This window comes from Ambystoma mexicanum, chromosome 1p (assembly GCF_040938575.1).
Source record: "Ambystoma mexicanum isolate Mex_15411 chromosome 1p, UKY_AmexF1_1, whole genome shotgun sequence".
NCBI classification, from domain to species: domain Eukaryota; kingdom Metazoa; phylum Chordata; class Amphibia; order Caudata; family Ambystomatidae; genus Ambystoma; species Ambystoma mexicanum.
The window spans coordinates 1448866819-1448891777 of record NC_090921.1 but is presented as its reverse complement, the minus strand read 5'-3'; positions in this window follow the sequence as shown (position 1 = coordinate 1448891777).

Below are 24959 nucleotides of genomic sequence, written 5' to 3'. Positions count from 1 at the left end.
GTGCCACTAGCCATGGCCTTGGTCCATGGCCAATGGCAACAGCATTTGACTGTGTCCACTGTACATGCTCCCCAATATGCTTTTTGTGGAACCACTAATCCAGGCTCATAATGCACCCCTTGACATGTTGCCCCAATAAGTTACCCCATACCTACCTATAGCTGTAAAATTCACTTTTTTGTATTAATCTAATTTTTTTTAACTCTCTTTTAAAAAAAAATGTTTTGCCATAACTGCAGTTATCTCAGCAATGAACAACAAATAACTGATTATTTAGAAAATATCTGCGGTTATAATACGTGGGACCTACATTAAAAAAAAAAATAACCCTGAATATGGAAAAAAAACCTTGAATATGAAAAAATAACCTTGAATATGCGAAAAACATTCAGCTCTGAACTTGTTTCGCAGCCCCCCCAACTCCCCAATTTCACATGCTGTCCTCTTTCCCCCACACCACCTGTAGCCTGATGCCATTTCAACAATTTTTCCTCCTCCAAATGGCATTTTTTCAAGTTTTCTTTTTCTTACAACCCCCAATATTACCCTGAATATTCACAAATCTCTCTCACGTCGGACAAAATAAAATGATGATTCTCATTCCTGAAAAGCCTTTCTGCTGCGATGCACCATGGGAGATATAGCTATAATAGTGTGAGATGCAATAACCCCAGGCGCCACACGCCCCAGGAAATCGAGTCAACGCTTCGTGCCCAAGTTGTTTCGTACCTGGTTCAATTGAGTCCAATACCAAATTTTATATTACTCTTAGGAGGGAAGACACTGAAGAGATATGTCTTGGGCAAATGTTTACCAACGAAAGTGGTGAATAGAAACAGAATGTATTATATCAAGACTTGGAAAACACAGTGAAAAGCTTCCTGGACACTTCACTCACCCATTCTTTTCCAAATATTTGAAAAATAAAGCCCTTATATGGGACCTCTCGCAAAACATAGATACATTAGGATCCAAGAAGAGATATAAAGCATTCTCTACTCATGGCTTTTGCCCTGGCTCTCCGTGTTCCTATGTATTAAAGTGAAGCAGTAGAGAAGAAAGACACTTTGTTAGTTACATGTGCCTTAACACCCACTCTACTTTGGATTATATTGGAGGTTGGAAGGGCATGAAAACAGAAAATAGACTGTTAACTTTGTGGCCGGAAATTGAAACAAGTAGACATATTCTCACTTGATGTAATAGATTATATGAAAAATATAGGACAGGTTATGGAAGATTTGTTACTACTTCTTAAGAACATTGGTCCTCACCATAGCTGCATTACAAGTTTGGAGGGAATTAATTAAAATTATTGAGAATGTGAGATGAAAAGCATGTTGGATTTTGAGATATATTGTAAGAATGGTGTCAGTCTTGGCTTCTTCGGTAGAGAAGTAGCAAGTAAATTGGTAAATGAAATTGGAAAAGTACCTGTTTTTAAGTTATCATATGATTTAGCATGGCATTACGAATTGTATGTATCGAAATTGCTAAATGAAATTTGCAAATGCTATGTTTTTAAGTTATGACATGATTTAACGTGCAATAATTAATTTTAAGCATAGTAATTTTTAAATGGTTAAATAGTTAAATGTTGTTTATCTTTTATGTGTAGTGTTTAAGGTTGGAATTGACTAACCAATATAACACTTAATAAAAAAATATATATCTATATTTATTAACCATACATACATACACATAATGTACATGAGTACAATGCGTGTGATTGGTTATACATACATAAAACATATTACAGGACTATACAAATACAATTATTCATAAGATAGCACGTATTTAACTGAAATGACATGCCTTTTCTCCAGAAAAAATGTCTTTATCTCTAGGGTGGTGCTGTGTAACACAAAGCAAACACCAGCAATGTTGTGGTGAGTTTTTAAAAAGCTTGAAAAACCCTTCCACCTAAGATGCAAAAGCAGAATTAGCCATTTCTGCTACGTCACAAACTGCTCCACCCTTTAGCCATCACTGGAAGTTTACATGCAAGACAGAGGCAGATTTTGAATGCATTGTTGGTATGCTAATTCACTCAAATGTCAAGTCTTTGCAACAGGAAATGTCTTCATCTGCAATGCACTGCCATTTTATACTTATCATTTCTCCAATCAAAGACAGAAAGAATGCAGACCACTGCATGAATGTTTCATCCTTATTATGGATCATCAATGCAGTATAATCTAAGTCTTTGTGGATGGAGTATTGGGGCATGTTGAGAAAACACCAGCAATATTATAGGGGGTTTAAAAGGCTTGGAAAACCCCCTCAAAAGACTCATATGAACAGAGCTACATGGAGCTATTATGTTAGAATACTTTAAAAATAAATCACTACCACAATGTTTGATAGTGCACAAACGAACCAATGGTATTTCTAGATAACGAGAAATTCCAAATTCAATGGAGCTAAATAGCCAACCATGCAGAAGAGATTGACTGATTTTCATCATTGACAAGGCGAAAGAGACAGCTCAAAAAATAGAGATCGATCTCAAGCCAATTGAAGAGGATCTTAAAAAACAAATTCCGTCAATAATTACAAAAAAGAATTGATGAAATAGAAAAAGAAACAAAAGAGTTTAAACAAAACAATACCTCAGAACGTATTTAAAGATTAAAAAAAAAAAGACCTGGCCAAATTTAGTCATGAAAAAGATTTCCCATATACAAAAGACGGGTACTGTAATGCATCCCTCCAACAGACTGGCCCTAATAATAAGAACAGGAGAATAAGATTCAGAACTACGTCATATAGCAGCAGCAGCAATGATAGCAGAAAAATGGAAGAAACCGGGGATGGTCCATAGCTAACATACCCAATAACAGGAATAGAGGACAACCTAACAGATGGCCCGTCTGGGAGGATGGAACATGACCACTAGCGCTTATTTATACTGAGGCCTGAACAGGACAGGTTGGGAAGATAACAAGAGAAAAACAAGGAATGGGAACCGCTCATAGTCAATTTGTCAAACTACACTTTGACCCCTACAGAAGAACGAGTACTCAACAAAAGTTTAGGGTTTGTGTTTATTAAAAAACATGACCCGTTTGAATTCCAAAGTAAGTTCTTGAAATTTATGAGGAAGATCCACATTAAGGATTTTTTTAATAACAACCAACAACCTCCAATGACTAATTGTACTTGTCTATGTGAACCCTCTACTTCTTGCCCGCAGGCACATACATACTCACCTAAACCACTTGTGTTTGAAAACAAAGTTCTGCCAGAAATTGAGAAACTTGGATCAACCGACACACAAGTCTTTCATAATCCAAGACATGAAGAAAGGGTGACTATGAAGTCTTTGACCTCCACTGAGAATATATACATCAAAGTGTGGACAAGGGTGGAGGAATAGGTTTTCTCAACAAGAATGATTGTATCAATGAATTCCAATGCCAATTACAGAATACAGCGTGCTATAAAATCATCTCGGAAGATCTGACAAAGGCTCTAGTAAAAATAATCGACTTAAAAGTGACAAAAGCTGAACAAAGATGATGGGTAAGTAAACAAGAAACAGGATTCTTAGTCAACAAGAAGTCCACTATCCCCACTTGTTATTGTCTACCCAAAATACACAAAACACTAACTAATCCCTTGGGACAACCTAAAGTGGCATGGATCAACTCAGTCCTGGAACCTCTGTCAAAGTTTGCTGATCAATACCTAAAGGGGTTCATGAGCAAGATCTCATCTTATCTGAAGGATAGGACGGATGCTATAAGAAAGTTCAAACACATGGATCTTGACTGAGAAATAAATTTACTTATTGGATTAGATATAGTATCACAATATACAAACATTCCACAACAAGCCACACTAGAAGTTATAGAGGAAGTTACAATAGAACTGATGACATTCCAGTTCCTAACTCATTCATTAAGTGGTGGGTGGAGATGGCTCATAACAAAAACTACTTTGAGTTCCTTGGCGAGTGCTACCAACAAATTGAGGGCGCAGCTATGGTGGCAACTATGGCCCCAATCTTGGCCAACTTGTATGTACAGACTTTCGAAAAGGGTATTATATTCACCCTTACACTAACCTTTTTAGTAAACCGATCAAATTGTGGACTCGCTATAAAGATGATATTCTCATCATCTGGGAAGGCTCCACTGAGACAGCAGAATTTTTTTTTGAATGGTTAAACATCCAAAATCATCATCTTAAATTTACCAAAAACATGAGCAACCATTTCTCAAATTTGTTGGACATCCCTATTTTTCATGACAGTGGCAAGCTGTTGGTGAAACCTTACCACACATCTACAGATTGCTATTCTCTTTTGGATTTCACAAGTCATCACATTAAACATCTCAGGGATAATTTGCCATTCAGACAATGCCTCCATTTTATAGAAATAGTAGTTAAAAAGAGGATTTCGAGAAGGAGGCCAATATGTTATCAACCAAACTGGTGCAAAATGCAGCAAAGGGAGAGTTTAACAACAACAGAGAAGCACTCTTAGAGACTAAAACACCCAAAACCACAAAGGATGCCAAGTCTGTGTTTCTACTTTTACGAACCACAGCTTGGCCATCAGGAACATCCTTAATAAACACTGGAAAGTGTTTTCATCATCAGACAAATGCCTGGAACAACCAATCTTTGCCTATAGAAAGAGTACCTCTATAGATAACTGTGTTAGTAGTCGCAAACTACGGACTAAGATTTCAACCATGCAGACTATCACCTCCACCCGGGGTATGGACCCTATCATGGGACATTACCTGTGTAGTAGTTGTGTGTTATGCAAACTTACTAAGAAATTCATAGAGATGGACATTGCAATGACGATACTCTGGACACAAAATAGTTTTTCGAATTGCAACACTGACCATGCAATCTATCTAATTACATGCCCATGTGGCCTCAAATACATTGTAAAAACTAACAGGAAAATCAAAACAAGGATATTAGAACATAGGAGCTGTTTAAAAACAAGATAGAACAATCCCTGATTGTTAAACACTTCATGATCAAGAAACATGGATGGGAAGAATTTGAATGGACCGTCTCACAACTGATCGAAGGATCCAATCCACAAATGAGAGATGACAAACTATTGAAACCTGATCAAGAATTGATTTTCTTGACCAAAAGCGAACAAAAGGATTGCATGAGGCTGTAGAGTGACATTTAATTATTATTTTTATCTTGTCCATATTAAGTGGCACGGATAAACTATACATACTTTTTAGTTTTACTATTTTTGGGTATCTAACATTATCCATCTCCACATATATGTGACAATGCCTGTGTATTTATGCAGTTCTTTTTTCCAAGCCACAGTGAGATATAGGCTCATTGGCACTGCAGATTTCTCTAAAAGGTGCAGGTTAAATTAAGCAAGAGTCTTGTAGGATTTGCAATCTCCCTACACCATCGATGAAAATATGTACCAACATGACTACTTCTTTATGACACAAACTACTTTCCAAAATGGCCGACCGATTTGAATCGTGGCTTAGACTATTTACATACTGAGGAGGGTACCCAGGGTGATCTGAATACACATTAAGGAAACACAGCACCAACATTCACGTGAGTAGCACTGCAGTTCATACACAGTAAGCTAAAGAGAGTCTTTATAGCATAGATAGGGCTTCTTTTATCTGACACCGAGTCATATTACCTGTATTCACCCCTTAAGGTGAAACATTTTTAATTAAAGCACAGATGTAGGGAACTACACTGCTAAGCCTTATAAGGTCACCCAGCAACACGTACCCACTTCACAGATGCTACCAAATAAGTTGCATGTGCATTTTTGTCTTACTACCACAGGGGCCACACACAGAGAAAAAATCATCAAGCAAGTCACAGCGATTAGAAGCTACCCATGAAGATCTTGGAGCAAACTTACACTCCACAGGGCGGTAAGTAATACATCGCTATAGAGACCACATACTAGCTGTAACCATATTTTAACTACAAACGGAAAATAACCCGAGTTATCTTTGGGTTTAGTTTGAAGCTCCACTGGATTTATACCCAACTTGACATTTTCTGACAGCCATCAGCTTAACTCTTAATGGTATAATGGATACATTTATACAACGTTAGTGAACCTATTTCTATGTCCTTGATAATACGTGAGCGATGCGTGAGACTCTATTGAGAGAAATACACTGTGGCAGTAGTTTATAATACAAACATGTGTTTCCACAGATTAATCACAATTATGGTTCAACAACAGAGGCTATTCCTTCAAAAACCTACTAATCCACTTTCTCACCTGAGGTAAATACTGGCTAGTTATCCGAGCCTTCAGAACTAAGGAGGGATTATTAAATTATTCCAAATATTAATAATAGCACTAATGGCTATTTTTGTTTCCTTTTTTTGGCAGCCTATATTATGAAGAAAGTAAAGTACACATATGAAACATCTGTTTCAAAGTATATTTTAAAGAAGATCGTAAGGGTTTCTATCTCTAGAGCCTCAATAGTGACCTGTACTTCAATATATTGCTTCTGATGAATGGTACACATGCATTTTACTCTCAACATAAACATGTAGAAAACCGACCGATGCTAAATGCAGAAGTTATGGTGATTAAATCTTCTAAAACACTGAGTTATTACAACTCCCTTCCAGAATGTATATGATATCCACTGTAATTTTGTAATTCAAAGGCTCTATATAGTAGAAGCATTCCAACCTAGAGAATTTGTGAGTCACTGTCCATTTATTTGTTTATATTTTGACTTCATTAACTTTTTCGTATGTATGTGTTTTGAGATTTGTATGTATGTTTACTATAATATTTAAGCATCAATTAATAAAGTTGTTTTACCAATTCACTTTCTACCGACTTGTTTGTTTGTTTATTATTTGTAATGCACGATCATACCCTAGGATAACAGGGCGCAGCCTTTAAATGAATTTGCGAAGCTTACTTGCAGACTTGCTATATAGGTTGCCATTCTAACCCCTGAATTTGATTTAATTGGAAAAAACCGTTACACCAGAAATCTGAAAGTAGAATTACACATTTCAGCCAAGACATATGCAGAACAGCCTTTACATATCCAAGTCAGAAGTAGATAGATAATGCATTGCAAGTATGCAAATTAACTGACATGCAAAGTCTTTGCTCTCAGAAAATATCTTTGACTATAGTGCAATTCTTAATAGAGGATATTTTGAATCCAAGACATACTGCCAACACACATTTCACTCCAGTGAGAAAACATTAGCACAGTATAATCTAAACACTTCACTGGTTGTAGGATTGAGATATGTTGAGGAAACACCAGCAAGGTTATGTTGAGTTAAAAAGGCTTGGACATATCCTTCCACCTGAGCTGTAAAGCAGAATTAGCCCTTTCCACCAAGTCACACACTGCACAGAGCCACCTATAGCCATAACTGTACTTTCACCTTCACTTCAGAGCCAGATGGGCAAAGCATTGCTGCTTCTGTGCCCTGTCCTATTCAGGGGTACTGATTCTGAGATCTGTAAGTAGCTGATATAAGTTAATGGGAAAAGTGCAAACGGCAATCAGATTGACACATGCAAGTATATCAATGGAAGGCAGCAAGGATAGAGATATTGCATAGAGGGCCTCATATCGAGTCTGGCGGTAACCCTTAAATGCGGGGGTAGCGCTATTACCACCGCATGTAAGGGTCGGCCAGATCATGGCCTTGGCAGATTTGCCCCCAGCTCTGAGCTGGGGGGAAATCTGCTGCAAATTTGCCGATTTTCGTCACCATTACTGCCGGCGGGAAATCCGCTGGCGCTAATAGCACAAATTTTCCCCATTGGGCCCAATGGGGAATGAGGAATTCCCGAATGGGCCCAATGGGGAATGGGCACTAACCGTTCCGCCAAACCCATGATCCGGCGCTAATAGCGCTGGGGGGTTTGGCGGTAGGGCTTATAGTACCATCGCTAATAGGGCTGGCGTTACCGCCCAACTTGTGATGAGGCTCAGAGTCATAGTAGGTAGGGAAATATACTGGTTCGCTCTGGGGGGAAGCTAATTTCTCCAGGAATACCCTATTATAGAGTAAGCAAAAGAATAATATTTGATTAAAACTGTATCAGGCTAGACACCGACTCTGTATGAGCTCCAATCCTGCATGGAATTGTGTCTGGCAGGGGTGCAGGTGAAGAGAGTTGAGAACAGACTCGATGATTAATGGTGGGCATTATATCTTACCGTCCTTCCCTTGATTATTCTGCTCCTGGTTCCAATTAATTGACTTATTAGTATTGTGTATGTAAAAACAAAAATGGCTAATGTTTACGGGCACATAACCCCTCGGCTACCAATCAACGAGGCAAATTGTTACCTCAATTATAAATAAACTATGACTACACAGTGAGTGTGTTTTGTTTACTGTACTTTGACAAGTAAAACAAAGCACTAAAATAAAATATGTATTTAGTCAAACGGCAATAAAAAAAGAACAGCAGCAGAGATGAGGTATGAAATCAGCTCCCAATGCTGCTCTCTTATCCATAGGTGAAATAGATACATCTTTGCAACCAACGCCATAGCCAAAAATACCACAGAAGCATATTGATGGCGTAAATTAGCTGTGCAAGACATACCGATTTGCTTGGGTCGACAAACACTTTGCGCACCTGCCTAGTGAAGTTTAACTTTAAACCAGGTATCTACCTTGAACATTTTGCCCCGAGTGGATGGGATCTACTGTGCACCACCTGATTGGCAATTGAGTTGCCACACACCTTTTGTACACCAAAGGATGCCCTGATGTCAACAAAACATTGGTTAAGGAACTACAAAGATACAAATAGTAGGGGCGTTGTCCTACCTTTCACCACCTTAACAGGGGACACTCTGGTGCAATAGTGTGGGGTGGTCCTATACATAAACAACATGCTCCTTACTGCTTCCTACACATTTTTGCTTTATACAGTGCCTATGACGACTCTACTTACTGTAACATTTTGCAGGAGCAGTTGAAGATTGTGACAACATGTCTTCTGCTCTGCAGGAGTATAGGGGTGAGTAGTGAATAAACCACCTACTCATTCCTCACACCAAACCAACAGTGATCCCATTCATGAAGGTAAAATAGACACAATAAAGACATGTACCTCATTTGACTTTGTGGTAACATGGGCCAAGGAAAGGCTATGCTCTTAGGAGGTGTGAGAATATGATTCTGTAGGGACCCAAACCACAAAGTATCACAACTCAAAATCAAGGTAATATCCAACCAAGGTTCAATTTATCTGGCTTTAATGGACCTGAGCGCAGCCTTGGATAAAGTGTCCTGGAGGCCATAGTTTGTAGTCTGTATATTAATGGCCTTTACGACTGTCTGTTAAACTCCACCCCAGATGTACCAAGGATGAGTAACAGTGTTGCTGCTATTGGTGTACACAGATGATACTGTTTTGATCATGGGTACGCCAAGAGCATTACAGAATCTCATCCTTGCTTATGCCACGTTTATGGATGATCTGGACCTTAGGGTAATTGTTCAGAAATCTGCAGTCATGACCTGTTTTAAAGGTAGGCGCCCACCAAAATATCCGTCAATGTACAGCAGGTGCATTATTATCAACATTGTCAACAAGTTCAAATACCTTGGGATCAGGTTTGCTTCGTATTTGTCCCTGGAAACACATGTAATAAAACAAACCAGGATGCTTAGGCAAGCTGTTGGGGGGTGGGGGGACACTTAGATTGATGGTTTTGTTTACGGCTAGACCAGTTGACATGGCATAAAAAGTGAATAATAGTAAGGCTGTGTCGGTAACAAGGTTTGGGATGGTGCTGTGGGGATATAATAGTGTAGAATTGCTGCAGATTGTTACAAATTATTTTTTAAAACAAACATTGGATCTACAACGTTCGGCCTCTAACTATGGAGTTCATTTGGAGTTGGGCTGTGGTTTCATTAGTGACACTCTGCACAGTCTTCATTGTACTGCTTACGTTTGTGGAGGAATATTAAGGCTGATACGATGCATGATCTAATTAGGTTTTTAGTTTAAAAAAGGGAATTAATGTTAGGATCCCCTGTTGGCATTCGTCAAGTCTAAATTGGCTGAAATTAATGCTGCTTCATATTCTACTTTATTAGATACTATATCCCCCAGTGTGGTAAAGGATTTAAAAGCACGATCTATGTCCCTATGAATGGAGAAAAGGGTGTCTCAGGAGTTATTGACACCCTTCAATCGGTGGCCTGTGATTATAGTTGCTCCTAGTGTACACACATATCTATTATGGGCAGAGAATCCTTCTCAGACAATTCTGATTTCTAGCGGATGTTTCAATTGCCTTCCAGAGCAATTATGGTTGTTCGAGAATGTCACTTTACCAATCACTCCTGTTTGTTGTGCAATTCACTCCTGCAGATGTGGGCTATTTTCTGTTGTTTTGTCCTGTGTATGCTGAATGAAGAGCTGTGACCTTGAGACCATTACTGCGTGAACTCCAGTTCACTCAGTTTAGGCCTGCATTGCTATGCTTGTTGTGGGTTGGGCTCTTCTATCATTTCTGAAGAGAGCTTTGTATACAAAGGAAAACTTTAATGAGTTTCTAGACATTTGAATGTTGTTTATATTTTATCGTTTCTTGTTTTCATCAAGGGTCTGTTTTAATCTGCATTTTAATGTTTATTTGTATTTGGCTGTGCTTTTATGGGAATTCTTTATTTCCAAAATATTTTTGAATGAATGAATGGTTCTATGAACATATATACCCTTAATTAAATACACCATCTGCAAGAATACTAAATAGAAAAACTGTACAAAACCCACTCCTGTGGAAAGAACATAGAATATGCAATAAAAGAGAGAATGAAGCACTTTGGTTAAGAATGGCAATTTCAATGACAGCACTGGTCTTTTAAAAAGCATATGTCTTGAGGAAAAAGGTGCACAAGTGACCTAATCTGGATAAAGGTGGCAGTTACGGGTCAATAGTACCTCCTTGGCAGTTCCACTAGAGTGAACCTTGCTGTTCAGTGCTGTTTGACCAGTTCAATATGGCATCTGTTCATTGGGGCTCATGGATCCACCAGGTTCTGTTTGATTGACAATGATTACTGGCAGCAAAGATGCTGGTGGGGCTAGCGACTGTTCAAAGGTGGCAGATGCAACAATGATCTTCTAGTTTGAGCCAAGGAAATGACATGCTCAACCAGCGCATTCCAGCAGTGAACAGGTGCAAACGTACAGTTCAAGTTCGAATGCTTAGCAGGTTCCTGTTCCCAGAACAGCCACCTGTGGAGTGGCTGTGTCAGGGATGGCACTCTATTAAGAGTGGCACAGGACACCCGGAAAGGGTTTGGGTGGTTGTGCCAAATAAAGTGGACAGATAAGAACACACACAGCGGAACGGAAAGAGAACGAAGAGTAGGCAAGAGTAGCAAGGGAAAAGATACAGAATGAATACCCTCTTGGGGTGTATGCAGATATAGGAAAAGAGTATTCTACGAACCTTGGAAATACTCTAGCCTTCTGCACAGTTTGCTATAACAGAGGCCCACGCTGTTTGCTCATGACTTGGAACAGCAGCTATGGGTGTCTGTAATGTAGAAACGAGACAAGGGAAGGGGCAGAGGTTGACTGATGGGAACCAACAGACAAGCTCTGTACAAAAGGGTCTACAAACAGTACAAGAGAAGATACTACAGACAAATCCAGGAAAGGAGGTGATAGCAAACTAGCAGAAGGAAATGAAGGGAAAGTCGTGTAACAGGATAGGATAGCAGAGGACAGTAAGGAACAAGGTTGAGAGCTCAGAGGAGCAGGAAAGCAATGAGTAAGCCCACAGGAGTAGGACTGTAAGGTAGAAAGCCCAGAGGAAAAGGGCTTAGGGCAGCAGAGTAAAGCAGACTGCACGGCAAGGATCCCATAAGAGCCGGGCAGTAAGGCGTGAACCCTGAGGGACAGGGCCGCTGAACGTAGAAGGTAGCAGAGAACTGTAGAGGGCTGCTAGGCCGAGAACCCAGCGGAAAAGGTAGGTAGTAGGCAGCAGAGCGTGATAAGCTGCAAAGTAGGAAGGCCCAGAGGACAAGGGTTGTAGGTAGCCAGAGTGAGGTAGGCTGCAGAGCAGGGAGCCCAGAGGACAAGGGCTAAGGCAGCCGGAGTGAGGCAGGCTGCAGAGCAGGGAGCCCAGAAGACAAGGGCTGAAGGCAGCCGGAGTGAGGCAGGCTGCAGAGCAGGGAGCCCAGAGGACAAGGGCTGAGGCTGGAAAGCAGCAGAGCGTGATCAGCTGCAATGTAGAGAGCCCGCAGGGCAAGGGCGGAGGCTGGAAGGCAGCAGAGCGTGATCGGCTGCAATGTGGAGAGCCCGGCAGGGCAAGGGCGGAGGCTGGAAGGCAGCAGAGCGTGATCGGCTGCAATGTGGAGAGCCCGGCAGGGCAATGGCGGAGGCTGGAAGGCAGCAGAGCGTGATCGGCTGCAATGTGGAGAGCCCGCCAGGGCAAGGGCGGAGGCTGGAAGGCAGCAGAGCGTGATTGGCTACAATGTGGAGAGCCCGGCAGGGCAAGGGCGGAGGCTGGAAGGCAGCAGAGCGTGATCGGCTGCAATGTGGAGAGCCCGGCAGGGCAAGGGCGGAGGCTGGAAGGCAGCAGAGCGTGATCAGCTGCAGTGTGGAGAGCCCAGAGGAGCAGGGCTGTGAGGCAAGGAGCCTGGAAGGCTATGGCTGGAGGCAGCAGGGTGGAGCAAGCAACAAGGCAGGGTCCAAGCAGGAGTGAAGGTAAACAGCATACAAGATCCGTAGGAAGACGCGAAAGGTGGAGGAAGGACTCTCAGATGCAAGAGGCTGAGCCACTGCAGGCAGCAGCCTTTTATACTGCCTAGCCCAGCACAGAGGCAGGCTAATTGGTTGCACCTGGCTAAGCACACCTGCAGGCAATCGGCCACCTCCCTTTCTGTTCCTGGGCTGGTGGAAGCAGAGCAAATCCCTAGGGCTTCTGGGGGGTGTAGTCCCTTTGATGACCAATAGGAACAGCCAGGAATCGATGCTTGTAGCCAAGTGCATTATGGTATGCGTAGTTTGTTGGAAAAAATAATAAAGCACCAAAGTCTTGCAAATGGCAAATAAAGTTCCCAAAGTAAATATAGATGGATCCAAGAGTCTGTTGTAAATAAATGATAAACAAATAGTCCTATTGAGCGTAAATGGATGCGCCCATGGCGCAGGCATGACAGGCTGTCTCTCTGGGGAAGCAGTTGCCTGCCCTCACAAAGAAACAAAGGGAGGCAATCCCCAAGGCTACAGTATAGCCAGCAGAGACAGCCTTGCCTGGGGGAATACATGTAGTCATTTAACAGCTAAGATTGACTCACAGGGCTGATATATGTGTGATATCAAATGGCTGAGGCTGTAATAAATATGAGAAATGCAATCCGCCATACCATAACTCAGGTATGATTTATACTTAATATATATGTCCAGGATAGACTATGCCAACAGCATTTACCTCGGTATGCCGGAACATCTACTGAAGAAACTGCAACATATCCAAAAAGCAGCAACTAGACTTCTCTTCAAACTATCAGGAAGATACCACATGACTCCAGCACTAAAAATGCTACACTGGCTGCCAATCAAACAGTGAATTACATTCAAAATTATGTGCATTACACACAGAGCTATTTATTGTGAAGGGGCAGAATTCCTACAAAAGAAGTTAACCATCTGCATACCGACAAGAAATCTCAGATCAAGCAATGTCATCCACCTGGAACCAAGACCATACACAATAAAATAACTTGGAGGATCATCATTCTCCCACCTGGCAGCCAAAACATGGAACACCCATACAAAACAAATATGTAATACAAAGGACCACTTAAGATTCAAAAAAATCTCTTAAAACTTGGCTCTTCAGCTCACAACCGGACAGGAACCAATAGGAACACTAAGACAGCATTGAAAAGAAAAAGGGCCACAAGGATCGCTCATGAAAGGCTGAAGCCGGGGATGGAGACAACCCAGGACATAGCCACTCCAAACCACCACCCAACTCTAGGCTTTGCAAAGAACAGACGCACTAACTGCAGGCGAAGTAGGACTAGGCCATGAAAGGAGCCAGTAAGACAGGGACCATCTACAACTCAGAGGGAGGGAACCAGCAATACTAACCCAGGTTGGCGACGAAAGGCAACCCCATGAAGACCCATGAACATTCCAAATACCATACACCTCTCGACCGAAAGTGGGAAGGGCACTTTCACTTTCCCCCTACAAATTGAAGGGAGGTTCCCAGCCCTAGATACCCAGGGAGGTGATGACAGGCAACCCCCTGGCAACCCATGAACGACCCAATACCATACACCTCTCAACCCAAGGGTTAAGGGGCCCCACCTCTTTCCTACCCTCACACAACCAAACAACTGATAGAAACGTGGCCACTGATCGCAGAACACGGCGAGAGACTCAGTGAGTGCCAAATGTCCAAAGCAACAAGGTAAGAAAAAATCCCCACTAACTCAACTTCTAAACCTTAACTCTCCACTCTGCATACACCCCTCAAACTCTAAACAAACACAAACAACTTCCTTGTGCAGCAATACACCGATTTGTGAACCGCACCCATGCTCAGTGAACGGTACTAACAGTACATCACTTTATTTCTCGCTATATCTTTGTCCGGCTTTGCCCTACTAACACATCCCACCCTCTTACCTTTCTGAGCCACCAGATCACTAGGGGACCACTCTGGTGGTGAAGATGCACGGTAGAATTATCCTTTAACATATAGCTACCATCAGAGCGGTATACCAATAATTATAAGGTTTTGGTACACGGGGGCATGCCTTAAATACCAACCCTGTGCTGCAGAGACTGGCTGTTACTGAAGCTGTCAGGTGGGTGCCTGTGACCTGTGAACTGGCTTTGTGCCACTGGAGATCAGGTGCTGCAGCTCAACCTCCTGATGCAGCAGGGCACAAGTGTACACATTGCTTTTGGCATGGAGTTTATAAAAGGGGGATCCGATTAGCAGATTTCCCTTTTAGCAATAGAATTAGCTGGATCATTGTATTACTTAATACAAATCACAAAAGCCAGGGCTTATACACATTCTATAACACCATGTTATTGGCCTCTGCCAGTTACATCACCAAAGTCTCAAGATCCTCTTCTGTTGCAAGGGTGTCTATATTGTTGTCTACAGCGTCCTCTTTCTCCCCTTGAAGGGAAAGGCACGACATGCAGTCAGTTGCAAAATTATGCCTGCCAGGCTTCTTTTCAATGTCTTAATTATATTCTTGCAACAGAGCTGAAAAACTGGTTATATGAGTTGAAACCCTACTGGCGTAGGTGGTGGAGGGAGCCTAACAACAAGGGCCTATGATCAGGTTGAGAGAAGGAATAGCATTCTCCCTAGGTACTGGAAGAAATGTGCACAGTGCAAACACAAGCTACAATCTCTCTATCTAGGACTGAGCAGTTCCTCTCCAGTGACTAGAATACTCTGGAGGCAAAAGCTACAGTGTTCAGCTTTGTGCCATACACTTACTAAAGAAGTTCCCTAAACTATTTTTCTGGCATTGACCATGAGGATAGTGCTATCATTGGTAGAAAATGAAGGGAGGGTGGGTATTTAGGCAATGGGCCTCATTACACGGTAGGCGGTAGCCATGGCGCTATTAGCGCCATGGCTACCCCCTTACCCCATTCCGGGTCTGTGTTCCCGGAATGGGGACTTACCAGGTCATTCTGACCTTGGCGGGACTGGTAAATCCCCATTCTGGGAACCATTCCCCATTCCCATTTGAGCCCCCATAGGGCTCAATGGTAATGGGGAAGGAGCTAATAAAGGGCCCGCTGTTAGCGGGCCCATTATTAGCGGGCCCGTTATTAGCTCTGAAGTCCCTCAATGGGTCCCTTCCTTAACGCCTGGTCAACCAGGCATTAAGGAAGGGACCCGCTAAGGGACCTCATAGTAGGGTGGTAAGGGATTACCGGCACCGGTGCCCTTACCGGTGCCGGTAATCCCTTACCGCCTACCATGTAATGAAGCCCAATGAGTTACTTCAGCTGTACAAATGCAATTTCTATTATTTAAACCAAACAAAGTGGACCCCCTTTTGTCAGTCAGTCATAAATCTTTATTCAGCACAAGCCTTAAAAGTGAATCACATTTAAAAACAACATCTTTGATATAGATATATAGATAAAAAACATAAAAAAATGATCACAACACAACAAATTGGGGTCATTACGAGGTGGGTGGTGCGAGTTGAATGTGGCGATATTAACATATACCGCCACATAACCGCAATGCCCAACCATGAGTTGGGCGGAAAGTTGAAGGATTCACCTCCGCCTATGAGCTGGAGGTACATCTGATGACTTTCTGACCAAAGAAAAAGCCTCATAGAGTCCAATGGACTCTGAAAAATGGGGATTTACTCTCCCACTGTCACTTGTAATGCGGCAGTAATTCCGCCAGACCAAGTGGCAGTAACAGTAATTCAGATTTACTGCCAGAACTCAGCCCAACTCGTAATGACCCATTAAAAGTAGATCCACATATATATGGTGGGGCCGATGAACCATCTACATATCGGTTTCTCAGTCATAGTGCAATACAAATATAGCTTTGTCGGGCTGCTAATACTGTCGTCTCTGCAGCAGCTAATGAATAATTATGTCAAAGCCAGCCTTATGATTCTAATATCTGTACACCTAAACAGCGGCCGAAGGGTCTTCTGCCTAATCTTCGTATATACAACTTTCAAAAGAGCATAAAGTGCTTCTTAGTGTCTTCCTCTACTTGAGGGCAGTGTGGGCAGTAGATCTTTGGAGGAGGGAGTGGTTCGCCAGTTGTAAAAGCCTACACTGAAATGCGTTATACAAGACCTGCCATTGTTGGAATCAATCTGGTCCAAGTAATCCACCCTTTGGCCTGTGATAGAGATAGTGGCATGCTTCCAATTGGACTGTGTCAGATGTTCTTTTTCCCCTCTGTATCCCATGCAAGATTTTGTTTCCCACTGATCGGGCTAACATAATTTTTGCAGCTAATACCCAGCTTCGTAAAGAGGTCTCCTGTGGTCACTTTCAGTAAATCCTTAAACACATAGTTTAGCCAAGAAATCCTATATGTATTCTCTGTCGCAGTAAGGTCCCTCAAAATGTTATGGGAGAGAACAGTTTCGGGGGTTAGTTCATAGTGTTGACCACATGCAAATAGGCCTTACCCTAAGCTCACTCATAAAGGGATGATTCAATTCTGAGTGCATGGCAAAAAAGGAAATTGTGGATATGTCTAATAAACGCCCTTTTATCATCACTTTGCAAAGATGTTCAATGATAGTGCCAACATCTCTAATGTGTGAAATTTACATGAGCCCAAACATTCAGCTAATTCTTCTTTTTTTGGGGTGTTGATGCATTTCGTATGTTTCGATCTGACTTCTCTGGTGGATAATGTATGTCTTATATATTCACACATGGGTAGACACATCTTGCATTTGCTGGTTTATGTCCGACCAGCATCCTGAAGGATGTACAAAATATGGTCCAGATCTTGAACATGCCTTTAAATGTTATCAACGCAGATGTGGCTGTCTGCCTGCAAACAGACATCCTCTTTGAACAGAATGTAGTTGGGCCTGGATACCTTGCGCTTAAAGAACTACTCTCCACATTCTTGTTTGCAGTGGCTTGTGTGCATTTTATTTGCATGGTTTAAGTGGTCAGCTGACATGTGTTTTGACCTCTCAGGGTCTTTATCAAGACTAGTATGTGGATTCTTGTTGGTTTCTTGCAGTTCTGAGTTGGAAGTCAGCTTTCACTGCTTGGTCTTTTTGTAAAGCCACCCGGTTGGGCAATTATCTGGCCAGTTGGCCCGGTGTGCTTCTGAATGGTTGTCCGGATATCTGACTGCCTTGAACAATGTGCCAACAATATGTCTCGGGAGGATAGCTCAGAGTCAACGTGCTCGCCTTGGAAGTAAGGCGACACGGAGCAACACAGGTTACGATACCCGGGTCCACGCTTAGAAACCTCTGGGTACTAAGCACATTATAAATAAACTATCATATCATATCAATAATGTGTTAAATAATATCGAATAGATAAGCCCAAAAAGCATTAATTAACATGTCCAGGTCCTTTGAGGCTTCAGGTAGTTCTGTTTGATGATAAACTGATCTCAAATTAATTTTGGAGAAGACTGCTTTGTTGTTATCCGGTTCACCTTTTTGGTAATATTTGGAAGTGAGTGCATGTCTACGTTGATACTGCTGTTGAGTCTAGCGTCTTCCTCAAGCTGCTTCTGTGGCAAAAGCATACGTGCAAGCCATTTGACCTCTACCTTCTCAATGCCACTGAAGATAGTTATTGTCATGATGCCTACCCCCAGGCATCCGGACCAAGCCCATCAGCCCCGGGAGCAGGCATCTAGATATTTAGTAAAACCTCAGCAGCCCCCCTAGGGGCTATCTGGGTTCAGTCCTGGCGCCCTAGGCGCCAGGCTCATAGTAGGAATCAGTCCTGGCGCCCAAGGCGCCAGGCTCATAGTCATTACTTACCTCAGGCAGACCATGCTGCAAATGACTCCAATCCAACATGAAGCCTGAAAGGGACTATTTTTCTACAGGGACTATTTTTTTACTCGGGTGTGGTTCTAGGGACTTCTTACCTGGGACTACTTTTGAGGCTATTTAAACCACGCACGACCAGCAACACACGCTTCGCGTTATTCTGCATCCAGCAGCGTAACACTCACCGTGCCTGCAGCCTGCATCCAGTCTTCTGCCACGCCCGCTCTCGAATCTGGAGCTCCTAAAACAAAGAGGAAAGAAAGGGACAAGGTTAGAAAACAAACTTATTTCTATTCCACACCTGATTCTGGATCCATCTTGTCTCTGGACCTGTAAAGAACATCATTTCTGCACGCGCCGCACCTCCAGCTGCAGCGCCGCGCCATACTCACCATTCTTCACAGCATCCTTCGGGTTGGCGCTGCCTCCATCATTTTTTCGCCGAACTTCGGCACCTAGGAGACAAAAGAAAACCACAAGGTGAGCCGAGGGAACCAACAAATATAATTCTTACCACCACAGAGTTACCTGATTTACGACCGGAGGCATCCTTTTGTGACTCTCCATATTTTCACGTGCCGCATCTGTAAAGAGAGACAAAACAACTTGTTTTCCTCGTGCAACATTTACCGGACAGCGCCGGGTAATACAGACTCTTACCTGAGTGCCACCAGCTGCCACAAGAGCATCTTTTCACGAGCCAGCTGCAAGACAAGAAAGGAAGGGGGGAACAAGAGTGAACATCGGACATATTGAACTCTATGAACTTAATACTTACTGGTCCTCACCAGGAACCTCAGAGTCAATACTCTCCGGAACTCTCTCGAGCCTTCAAACCAGTAAAGTAACTGGAATCGACGCGCCCCTGCAAATCCACGCAGGATGGAGAGCTCATCTTTCAAGAATATAAGGTGAGATTGCTGTGAGGGCATTTCGGAGGTGATTAGTTGGGGAGGACTGTGGGGGTGCCATCACTTGAATCCACAAGTGGCTAAATCCATCTCTCCACTTGCAGGAGAATATTTCTACGGGTTAAGCAGACAAGATTAGGAGGGCAGATCCAGTCAGTCATCGCTGCACTACGCATCACGCGGGTGGAGACCGCAGCTATCCGGATCCGATCGACGCCCCTGTGGGAGCCAGGTGAGCGTAACAGTTATTGCCTTAAGCAGGTCCTCCAGCTTTTCCTGCAAGTAAACAGTACTTTTCACACCTGGTGTTTCCCTGACACTGTATGTCTTGAGTTTTGTTCTATGATGGAAAGCTTTAAGCCTGTTAATAGATAGTATACGTGTTTACTGTTTGATATCTTCTTTTTTGTTTTGTTTTTTAAAATGTATAGTGATTCTGGCTGAAACCAGTGAACCTTACACAAAATCCATACAATCATATCATTACATATAAATGAGTTACTATACACATTAAAAACAATAAAAGCATGGGCCGTGGGCATATATTTAAGATCACCTTAAATAGCATTACTATATTCCAAAGCAGTAAATGCATGCAAAGTGAGTGCTGTGCAACACATGGTTATTATAAAGGGGATCAGATATTGTGTAAAAATTCTCAAACAAATAATGTTCCGGACAGGCATTAGTGTGCAAGTAGGCAGATGTTATGCAAAGTATGCAGATCTGATAAGGGTATTTTTCACACACAGATATTATGCCTTAGCACTCATTACTGTGCAATTACACAAATAATGTGCAAAAAATACAGCTTCATAAAAGAATTTCTAATGCACAAATACTGTTCAGGACAATCGTTACTGTGCAAATAAGCAGAGGTTGTGCAAAATAGATTGCTTCATGATGGAGTTCCTCAAAAACAAGAACTGTGTTCACAATGATTACTGTGAAAATTACCTCCTACTGCGCAAAATAAGTAGCTTCCTGAGAAAATGTCTCAAAACACTCTACGAGATACTGATCACACCCGCTAGGCTGGACAACTTTAGCAATGCTATCGTTAGGAGCGTTTCCTCCACACTGGTCAGTCTATAGAACATATCCATTGAATTTACGGAATTTAGGCTGTGTGCAAATTATATTCAGCAATGCTAACCGAGCTTCCTGAACCATCTACATTCAATCACAATATGTTCCCTAGATATGTTCCCTAGACTGAACCACCTTGGGAGTTTTACACATCATGCATTTTACAAGCGTGATTGATTCACTCTTTGACTTGCTCTCTCTAATCAATCGGATCTCCCCGGTCATCAGCAAATTCAATCTTTTTTTTTTTTTAAATGTATTTATTGGTTTTAACGGAATAACAAAAACAAGTATACATCAATTAAGTATCAGGCAAATAATCGAAAGGTAACGTAACCCTCCCACCCCCCCAACTCAAGACCAAGTAAACAATATTGTCCCATTACGGTCGGCCAGATTGATGGCTAGGATGGTCCGATCCATCCGAGGCATCGTCAGAGTTATTAGGATGCAGAAGTGGCTCAGTCAAGGCCACCCAACGATGTAGTTCTCCGCTGGAGTCTAGCCTTTGTTCAAGGATTGCCGTTTCCCACGCTCCAGTCTCTGCCGTTATCCATTTAGTCAGGTCCCCCCACCACAATGCCTCATGCGGGGCCCTAGGGCTCTTCCATCCCATGGCTATGCGCCTCTTCGCAGTTATGTAGATCAAGTCTTTGAGCTTGTTCAGAGGTTTGTTTTTGTGGTTGCGTTTGTATCTGCCCAGGATGCATACAGCGGGGGAGTTCACCTCTAGCTCGATGTCTGCGTCCGCCACCCTCCCCTGAACCTGTGTCCAGAAGTGGCGTATCTCCGGGCAGCCCCAGAACATATGCGTCATACCCGCCTTCGGCTCCCTGCATTTGGGGCACAGCTGGACCTCGGCTCCCCTGAAATTAGATATAGCCTCTGGAGTTAGGTAGGATCTGTTAGTAATGTATAGTTGGATGAGCTGTAAACGGGCATTCCTGGAGACTTTTTTATGATAATGGGTTATTTTCTCCCATACGTCATCCGTGAAGTCTAAGCCTAGTTCGATTTCCCATTTTGCTCTACATTTAAGCTCGGTGTTGGTCGTGCCCAGGAGCAGGGTTTCGTACAATCGCGAGGTTTCATGTCCGCCCTCGGCTGTGTTCAATAATGCTTCTATGACCGTATTTTCCGTCATGGGGGTGGTGGCCTCCGGCCATCTAACCCTAATGGCGTGTGTCACTGCCCCGTGGAGCAAAAATTGGCCAGCGGGTAATCCCGTAGCTTCAGTAAGGTCAGGAAAGGGCATGATCTCTTCGTCCCGCATTAGATCTCCCAGGGTGGCCACTCCGTGAGGCTCCCACTGGGTGCGCGATTCGTGAAAGCCCCATGGCTGATGAGCCATAATTGCTGCTATAGGGATTTGAGGTGAGAAAGGATCGGCTGGCCCCACAGTTTTGCACGCTCTGTTCCAGAGCTTTATTCCAAGTCTAATTAAGTATGGAAGGGGCTGCGTGAATCTGCCCTGTGCCCACAATAGGTCCCTCAGGAGGAGGTCGGGTAATGCAGGTTGGAGGAGCCTAGTGTCCGAGGTGGTCTCATCGGCCATCCATCGCATCACATGCCTCAGCTGGCTCGCCAGATAGTACAATTCGAAATTAGGGACCTTAACTCCTCCCCTCTCGTAAGGTCTCTGGAGTGTGTCCAGCGCCACCCTGTGTCTGCCCTCCTGCCAAAGGAACCGTCTGCATAGTTTGTTTATGTTTTTAAAGAAGGAGGGGGGGATATTGTAGGGAACGTTTGTAAAGTTATACAGTAGGCGGGGGAGAGCAACCATTTTAAGTAGACCGGTCCTACCGGCCATCGAAAGCGGAAGCTTACCCCAGAATTCCATGGATTTTTCTAGAGCATCTTTGGCTCTCACCGTGTTAAGTGTATGTTCCGTGAATGGGTCCCGGTGTATGGTGATTCCCAGATATTTAAAGGAGGTCGCTTGCCACTCCAGATCCAGGGCGGGGAGGGAAGGACCATTTTTGTGTAGGGCGGCTAGAGGGTAAAGGCAGGACTTCTCTTTGTTAATACGAATACCCGTGTATCTACTGAATCCGTCCAGTGTTTCTAGGATGTAGGGCAGGAGGTGTTCGGGGTTATGTAAGAACAATAGCGTATCGTCCGCATACATAGAGACGAGGTGGGTCTCTCCGTCAATTACAATACCCCCATCTCCGTATTCCTGCCTGAGGTACGTGGCTACGGGTTCAGTGGCGATGATGTATAGCATCGGGGAGAGTGGGCAGCCCTGGCGAGTGCCTCTATGTAACGCCCATTTGTTTGAGAAGGTCCTGTTCGTGCGCACCCTAGCGGTGGGGTTGGTGTAGACAAGCCGGGTCCATCTCAGAAAAACAGGTCCTATCCCCATTTTAGCCATAGTGGCATAAAGCCATTCCCAACGCACTGAATCAAAGGCCTTGGTGGCGTCTAGTGACGCCACCGCGTATTTCTGAGGCCTCTGCTCCGTGCTGTATATAATATGGTGCAACCTACGCAGGTTCTCAGTTATGGAGCGACCGGGCACGTAACCCGTTTGGTCCTGGTGGATCAGGTGTGGAATTACCCTTCGCAGTCTACTAGCTAGCAGGGAGGTTAGGATCTTGCAATCAACATTTAACATGGAAAGGGGTCTATATGAGCCGCAGTGCGATCCGTCTTTCCCGGGTTTCAGGAGAGGGACAATCACCGCCTCCCTCAAGGAGTCGGGGAGGGCACCCCGCTCGTAGGCTTCATTGAACACCTGTGCCAACAATGGGGCCAAGGTCTCCTCATACAATTTATAAAATTCCCCGGGGAGGCCATCAGTGCCTGGGGACTTACCGGTCGGGAGTGATCTAATGATTGCCTTGACCTCATCTGGGGTGATGGGTTCGTCCAAGGCTTCCGTCATATGGGGCTCTAGCCTGGGGAGATCTATGTCGTCTAGGATGTCCTCTATGTCGGAGACGTCTACGGGTGGGGGTTCGGCGTATAAATTGCTGTAAAAATCAGAGAACACCGAATTAATTTCGGTCTGGGTGTGCACTAAGGAGCCATCTGGTTTGAGTACTTGGCAAATGGGGGTTCTGGGGGCTTCTCTCTTGTACAGCCAAGCTAGAAGTTTACCAGGTTTATCACCTAGAGCGTGGGTACGTTCAGTGTGTTTGGCATAGCTCAGCCTCCCCAGGGACTCCCAATGTGTGAGACAGGTTTGTTTGAGGTCAATCACCTTCTGTAAATGTTCTGGGGATGGATCTAGTCTGCCCTCGAGCTCCCCCAACTCGCTCTCTGCATGTTCTAAGGAGGAAGTAATCGACCTCAGTGCTCCACCCATGGTTGCAATCATCTCCCCTCTCAGGACCACTTTGTATGCCTCCCAGGCGGTGCCTATGTGTTTCACACTGTTGAGGTTCCTTTCCCAGTAGTCTTCAGTCCTATCAGCGATGTGTTCGCGGAGAGCTATGTCTAGGAGAGCTTCAGCCCTAAGTCTCCAGGTGGGGACCGGGGGTCTAGGCGGGTAGATCTCCCAGGTGGCCACTAGTGGGGAATGATCGGACAGCACTCTGGGCTGGTACTGAGCACCGCCGAACATTGCCTGTTGTTCTAGGCTCACGAAGAGGTAGTCTATCCTGGTGTGGACTGCGTGAGGAGGGGAGTAAAAGGAGAACACACGTGCATCTGGGTGCTGTTCTCTCCACAAATCTTGGAGTTGTAGCTGCTGTATCAACCTTGACAGGATTTTGGCAGGCGGGGAAGGGCGTGTATGCTTATCGTCCGACCTGTCTTTCAGGGGGTCTAAGGTGCAGTTATGGTCGCCCCCCCATATCATGGTTTGGTCCCTGTAAGGGCCGAGGCGTGGATACAGGGAGTGGAAGAAGGTGGTTGCATCATGGTTTGGTGCGTAAGTGCTGACTAGACAAACCTCTCTCCCTTCAATGGTACCACATGCAATTGCCATCCTGCCCTCATTGTCTGCTTTGGAGCCGATCAACCGGAAGGGGACAGAGGGGTCCACCCAGATCAGGACACCCCTGGCGTAGGAGGAGTAGGAGGAACCTATCAGGGTGCCACGCCAGGCCTTTGCCAATGCTTTCAGTTTGTCCGATGTAAGGTGTGTTTCTTGTAGCAGGGCTATTTTGGTTTTGCTTCTATTAATATAGGAGAGTATGCGCCGTTGTTTCACGAAGCTGTTCATGCCTCTGACGTTCCACGTCAGGATTTTCAACGTATCGGCCATGTGGGATTTGGGATTCTGGTGGCCATGTCCAACGCCACCGGGAGCACCACGAGTGGCCGGAGGATCGTGGGGATCTTGTGGTTTCCAGGAGATTCGTGCATGCGGGTCTCAGCCGGGTTACTTGCGTCCCCGAACCTCTGCTTCGGTGGCTGCCAGCCTATCCAGCGGAGGGTAGGTGCCTCGTCCGTGCCGACTGAAATGGATGTAGATGGTCTTGG